A 7,767-nucleotide genomic window follows, 5' to 3' on the forward strand; every position below is an offset into this window, starting at 1 on the left:
ATATATATATATATAGTATTTTACTTTATTCAATTGTTATAGGATTCATGAAAAGTTTAAGAGCCTTAAATAAAATGACTAGAATATTGGTGGCAATAGATGGTGAGTATGATGCCGTAATGTTTTATCAAATTTAACAGATATATTAATAAGTAGATCATGACACACAAGAGACCAGGTATAAAATTTTCTTAAGTGGAAAATTCTAAACAAAGAAAAATCATTCAAAATAAACACTCGGGTGAAATAATTTGACTATGTGGATAAAAAATTATAATAGTTTGCCCTTCTTTCTCACTAAACATAATGTGATATTAGAACCTGTATTAGGCTACATACAAATCAAAATTTTTTTTTTTTGGGATTTACTAATGCTCTAACATTAATAGGCCATGCCAGTGAGGACATGAGTTAATCTGTGCTTCCATTATGGATTTGTACAAGGCTATAAGTGTTGGCATGATTAATATGGAATAGTAAATAAGTTTGAGATGGCAAAGAAGTTTGGCTCCACTTGCCTTTATTGAAGATTATCTAGTCTATTTCAGACAGTGGGCACACGAAGCATCAAATAGCTCATTATTTCTTCATTAAATATTTTAACAATTATTATGTTGAGTTTCTTTTATATGTGAACGATATGTTTGCTGATTGTAAGAGGAGATATGAAGAAGATTAAAAATTAAATGAAAGGAGTTTGAAATGAAGGATTTACGTCTAACTAAGAAAACACTCGACATGAGAATCAATAGGAGCATGAGTGTAGATATATTGAAGTTGACTCAGATAAAATATTTAGTAAGATTCTACATAGATTCAACATGAGCGAGACAAAATCTACTTGCATCATCTTAAGTAGTCGCTTTAAATTATATGAGGAACAATCACCTAAGTTTGAAGAAAAGCAAACACTAATGAGAAGAATTTTGTATGCCTCAATAGTTGGAAGTTTGATGTACTCGAAGATATGTACAAAACTAGATATTATGCATGCAGTGTGAGTAGTCAACTAGTATATGAGTAACTCAAGGAAACATCATTGGGAGAATACTTGAGGGGAACATTCAACAATACTTTGCTTTGGAAAGACATAATTTAATCTATCAGGATATGTTGATTCAGATTTGGCAGAAGATAAGTAAAATAAGTTATTTCTTCACATTGGGGAACACAACAATGAATTGGTTTTCAGATTACAGAAAATTGTTGAAGATTGTTGCATTATCGACTACAGAAGTTGGGTGTATTGCTATCGCAGAAGTTAGAGAGGAAATGATTTGGATATAGATCTTTATGGCAAAACTAGGTAAGGAGCAAGGGAATGAAAAGTTTCATAGTGACAGTATGATTATCATTTATCTAGCAAAGAATATTGCATTTCATGCTAGGATGATACACATTTAGTTAAAGTATCATTTCCTTTGTTAACTCCTAGAAGATGATCAATTATCTTACGAGAAGCACACATAACTCAAAATCCTACACATATGTTGACTAAGACTGTAATAATTGAGAAAATGAAGCTTTGATTGGCATCAACTGAAGTTGAAGAAAGTTGAGCATTGATGAGCTAGGGATTGATTTTATGTGTAGTTCGATTGTGTTAATAAATTGGACACTCAAAGCCTTAAGTTTCATCTTTCAAGCTTGATGATGAGTTTGCTAGAAGAATACAAGGGTGGGGTGGTGACTTGAATTTTTTTTTTTATTGTAAACAAAACCTCTGCGCCCAGAAGGCAGTGTTGTCGTGCCCGGTTTATGTTCACACCCGAGAGCATAACACTTCCGTGCTTGGAAGGGAGCATTGTAGTGCCCAAATGGAGCGCCCAAGCACAAAGGCCAGTATCGCCTAGTCTAGGATCAAAAACCTGAGACCACGACATTGCAATGCGACATACAACGTCATGAAAAGTGGCCTCTTAATGATGTGTCAGAGAAGGAGGAGGAGGATGACTATAACGAAGATGATGCCTATGGGCTTTATATATTTTTTATTTTGTATTCGGACTATATATTTATTTTGCAAATATTTTAGGATTTGATGTATGCGATTATTTATTAGATATTTTGAGTTATCTACAATGATTTCATTTATTGACAATTTCTATATGTTTATTAAATCGTTTTTGAGATATGGTTGATGTTGGTGTTGAACGCTATGATCTCTGCATGCAGGTGTGAAAATTTTGATTAGTTTTTTATATATATTTTTTTATTTTTAGTACAAGTGTGTGGATGATTTATGACAGAATTTTCTGACATAAATTTGCATCCGACAAAATTGGATTTAAATGCAACCGTTAATACGTGGTTGTTCAATTCTATCGCAAGATATACTACGACTAAAAAAACCGATGTAATTTTGTCGCAGAACAGAAAACAAACATAAGTTCAGTCTTTAATAATACGTCTGATTATTTCCGTCACAAGTGTACCAACATTGAAAATAATCAAACACAGAACAATTGCAAACATTAACAATGTAGATTATCCACCACAAAATACTTTGCAACCAATGTAATAATGGTGGTGTTGCTCCATAGTTTTTTTCCATTCTCAAATTTTTTCACGCTAGCTCTTGGTTCTGTTTTATGTGTTTTCTTGTTTTGCGCTCTTCTATTTGAAGTTTTGTTCTGAATCTCTCGAATCAGTTTCCGCATGATCTGTAACACCATCTAATATGCTCTTTGAACATGTCAGAGAGTGAATCTTTCTCGGAGAAGTTATCTCCTTGTACAAGCGAGAGATATGATTTGATGAATAATTTATTTCTTTCCAATCTATTTCTTTTCTAAAACTTCATTTTGATTAGTAGACAATATTAAATATGTTCAAGCTGACATAATGTAATATGGGGTCATTTACATACATACCGCCCAATTCCTATGTATTTACATATCTAACACCTAAAATTTTTTTCCTTTTACATATTTACCACCCAAAACTTTCATATGACATCAGAAGTAGCACCATTTAACTTCTTAAAAGTGAAGTATACTTTTTCTTGGGCAGGTAAGGCGGTATAAATGTAAAAAATTGAAGGCTAGGTGTTGGATATGTAATTACACAAGAATTGAGCAGTGTACATGTAAATCCTTCTTTAAATTCTTATGAATGGATGATCTTCAACAATGATTTTAAATGCACTTATCAATTATCAAAGGCTTGTGACATTTGAATTATATGAGTTGATTTTTCTTGCATCACACAATTGATTTGCATTGGAAATGTTTTACCCAAGATATTCAACATCACTCATGAGGCCTACAAATAGAAATCACATAAAACATGCGTCATGATTTAACGTGGAAAAACCAGTGAATGAGAAAGAATAACAGAGTCACGTCACACCAAGAAATTCACTATGAAGGAAATGAGGAGAATTGTACAAATTACACCACACTCAAGCCTCTTCAAACTTTGAAACAGTAGTGGATCATCCTCTCCTCTCCTTAGGAATCGTGAACTATTCAATAGGTGAAACCAAGTCTTCAAGCGAAAAGCTACTCGAATTTGGTTACTGGCAATGGGGCACCGAGATAGTGGCTGTGTTGTTCGCTCCAACGGAAGTTCGGGCGTTGACTTCTGGGCGCTGCATTGTTTAGATCTTGGATTCTGAAACATAGCTTGAGCACTTGTCTCGGCCATGGGGCATTGCATTTGAGCATTGTGACGTTCTTCTTCATGTGTTGGAGTGTCGAGCTCTCGATTATGAAACCTAAACTAGGCGCTGGTCTCGGCCCTGGGCACTGCATTTGAGCATTGTGACGCTCTCCTATCATTTTTTACACTCATTATAAATTTAAAAAGTTGAAAATATGTTTTCAATTTCAAAATTATGCGCCTACTTTAGGAATTATTACTTCATATTTTATATTTGCTCAATTTTCCATTTTAAGTAATATTATCCACACATTAACTAGTTATGTATTTTCAAACATATAAAGTCAATAAAATTTGCAATTTTTTTTCCATTACATATTTACTTTTCAATAGTTAGTATCATCAACCTTATAATTTAGCCTCCATAATTGTGATGGTCTTAAGTCCTATCCATCATATTCCTTCTTTATTATAACTAAGGCATGAAATTGATTGGTGAAAATGACTTTTATCCATAATTTTTTAAATTTAAATCAAATAAGTAATAAATATTGCGTCTGGAGTCTAGATGCAAGCTACATTCGGACAACAACTACAATCAACTGGAACGAGCGGAGGAGGAAAAAGAAACGAACTCCGATGGATGCAGCTGCTTTTTTTCAGATACAATCATAAAATTCAACTAAAATATTTGTGTTGTTCCCACTTCATTATCACCACCATTGTTGAGTGATGCACACTGAAGGTTTGTCTTACTCGAGGTGCAAATCAACTGGGGTCAGTTCAGTTTTGGTCAAATTAATATTTGAATTTAGCATGTTTGGTTTCACATTTGATCTAGTTAGATCTCAACATAGTTTGATGTTTTTTGAAATTTTGAGCGAAGCTAATTATAATTCCATGCACATAATATATGCGAGTCTGTGAACTCCCCTCGTCTTAAATCAAATTGGTTATTTTAGTTTGGTTTTACATAACTAGGGTGTAAACGAGCAGAACACCGGTGCGCCAAGACTCAGCTCGTGTTCGGCTCATTTATATTTCGAGTTCAAAAAGTGTGTTCATGCTCGGCTCGTTTGCTTAGCAAACCGTACATGATCTGTGAACAAAAAAGAATCATTTTGACAACCCATATCACACAGCCATAAGATGTTAAGGGTTGGGACAAGATTTTAAAATTATTGTTTATATTAAAACATCGTTTAAATCTAATTTAATAATTTTTATTCTATTTTCTTAATTAATACTTTTAATTGATTATAAATTTTTTAGACTTGTAGTCAATTAAATTTTTTTAAAATACTATTCATTAATATATATATATATATATATAATTGATGAGTAGTATTTTGAGTCAAAACGAGTTGAATACGAACGAGTAAGTCTTGATTTGAGTTCGTCTCGTTAACTTAGTAACAAATATTGTAATTTGGGCACACAAATTTGACGTATGAGAGACTTTTGTTGTGTTTCGGGCAATGATGCAGTGGTCGTGTGTTGTCACACAACACTTTCAGACGTTTGACAAAACTGTATTTCATCGATCTTTTTCCGAATATTACAGTCCAACATCATGAAAATAAAATAAATTTATAATAATCACAACAACTTTTTGAACACCAGTTTTTTCTGCAGCAGCTTCAAATTTGTTTCTCCAAACAGTTGCAGCTCCTCAGCCGGACCCTTAATTGCACCTTCACAATTACAACTCCAAAAATTTTAATCAACTAAGCTTGACCGACACCCACTAATTGCTTGAACATAGAAATCATATTTTAGAATTGATGTACTTAAACACTGATATTTATTTTGGATTCCATCCATTATTTTCTCTAATGTCGTAACAATTTTAGTCCCACCTCCTTAAGGCGGACTGTGTCAGAGAAATTCAAACCCCCGACCTAAGGAGTCTTGTACCGTAGATGTCAACCAACATGCCATGGTACGAGACACACACACACACACACACAATTATATACATTCATGACGTTGAATTGCTATGTATTTAAATATATACATTCATGACGTTGAATTGCTATGTATTTAAATAACTTACACCTAAACTTCAATTATTGTATATATAACACCTCACTTAAACATGAAAATGTGTATTTCACTTGCTAAATGTTAAATTTGTGATATTTTTAATATGATACCAAAGATTCGGGTGGTGTAAATCTAAAAAAAACAAAGTTTAGGGGTTATTATGTAAATAAATAGGTTGGGTGGTATGTATATAAATGCCTCCAATAATCTTTTGCAAAGGTTCATTTGGATGGCGCTTACAGACATACCACACAATTCTTAAATATTTACATATCTAACAGCTAAAACTTCATATTTACATGTATAACACTCAATCCTTCAACATCAAACTGCTAGGCTGCTTTTAATTATTTAAATTGAAATACAATTTTTTAGGCATATCTTTATGATACCAAAATGTGATAGATGTAAACATTAAACTTTGAGGATAAATATATAAATACACAAAAATTATGTTGAATGTTGGTAAATTTCCCTCTTTTTTTTTTTAGATTTACATGCATACAACCCAATTATTATGTATTTACGTTACCTACACCCAAACTTTAATTTTTACATACATACCATACTGCCTTACCTATGCATAAAAAGGTGTATTTCATTATTTAAAGCCTAAAATGGTGGCCTTAGTTTTGACATTTGAAAGATTTGGGCTCTCTAAAGGTAAAGAAGTAAACTTTAGGTGTTAGATATGCAAATGCATAGGAATTACCTGGTTTGCATGTAAATTCCTCTTTTTGTGGAAAAAATACCTAGGTGCATGCGTGATGAAATTACGCGGTGGATGTGATCGGCCCGGTAACACAAAGGAATATTCCGCTTGTGTTATTCATGTGTTATTGTGTTCTGAGAATACTTTCGGTGTTATAGTAGCACAATAACACATCAATAATATTTGAATGTCAATATTACATCAGAATTCCCTATGTGCATACAATGTGAAGTCCGATGAAATTACGCGGTGGAGGTGATCAGCCCGGTAACACAAAGGAATATTCCGCTTGTGTTATTCATGTGTTATTGTGTTCTGAGAATACTTTCGGTGTTATAGTAGCACAATAACACATCAATAATATTTGAATGTCACACAATAACACCTGAATAACACACAATAACACCTAAATAACATGAGGGGAATATTCTCTAGTGTTACCGGGATCACCTCCACAGCGTAATTTCATTGGACTTCACACGTAGCTCCAGAGCGTAATTTCTTTGCAAATCCTCCTAACAAAACACAGATAAAACTAAGATGAGCTTCAAACCTCATCAAGCTCATAATCTACCCACTGGTGCCATTGATGCTGCTGTTCCCGGCCAATTGGTGGTGGTGTCGCCGGCTATGGTGGAGGTAATTATTACTACTGCCGCCGCCACCTCCTCCTCCAACACCAGGAGGAGGAAGATAACTTCTTAGCTTGGAGAGCTCCATTTGAGTTTTCTTAAAGAACTGCATCCTCTGCAACTCTAGCTCTCTGGCAAACCCCATCCTCTGCTTCTCCATCTCCATTGTTTCCTGCAGCTTTGAACTTTCCACCCTTTGGTAAACCTGCCCAAACTTCAGAATTGCCTGAGCTAGATCTCTCATCCCCCCCATCCCAACTCTTGTACGTCCCCCATTAACCGGCCGGAGCAAGCTTTTTGTGGTTGAGGAAGTCAGGGCAGGTTGCGGTGGTAGTGGTGAGGGGATCTTCCTCTTCATCGGCATGCTGGTCCGTTGCTTCTGAGGGAAGTGGATGAGAGCGGCGGGGGGGCATTGGAGTCGGAGAAGGAAGTTGGGGGGTAAAAGGTGGGGTTTTTATGATGGAGGATAAGCCGGCGCCGGTGAAGACGGACATCTTAGATTTTCCGATCTTGGATTTCTTCTTAAGGGTATCGATGCGATTCTTACATTGGAGATCGGATCTGGGAGGTTTCGTGTAGTCATCGCGGCTGCTGACGACTTCAGCGACTTCCTGCCATTGTTTCTGCTTGAGATTGCCGCGATTGAGTTTGAGGAAATGCTCGCCCCGCGCATCGATTAGAACAGAGGTGGCGTTCTCGCTCCAGCAATCTTCGCGGCCGCCAGCGGAGGAGGGGGACCGGGATTGAATTGGAAGGGCTAGGGTTAGGTTTTGG

At 35.3% G+C, this 7,767-nt stretch overlaps 1 pseudogene; it reads right to left on the minus strand.

Moving 5' to 3' along the window:
* Positions 1 to 6,868: 6,868 nt before the first annotated feature.
* On the minus strand, positions 6,869 to 7,763 carry LOC110037093 (annotated as a pseudogene).
* Positions 7,764 to 7,767: the final 4 nt, after the last annotated feature.

The sequence above is a fragment of the Phalaenopsis equestris genome, unplaced genomic scaffold (genome assembly GCF_001263595.1).
Source record: "Phalaenopsis equestris unplaced genomic scaffold, ASM126359v1 Scaffold215015, whole genome shotgun sequence".
In the NCBI taxonomy this organism is placed as follows: Eukaryota; Viridiplantae; Streptophyta; class Magnoliopsida; order Asparagales; family Orchidaceae; genus Phalaenopsis; species Phalaenopsis equestris.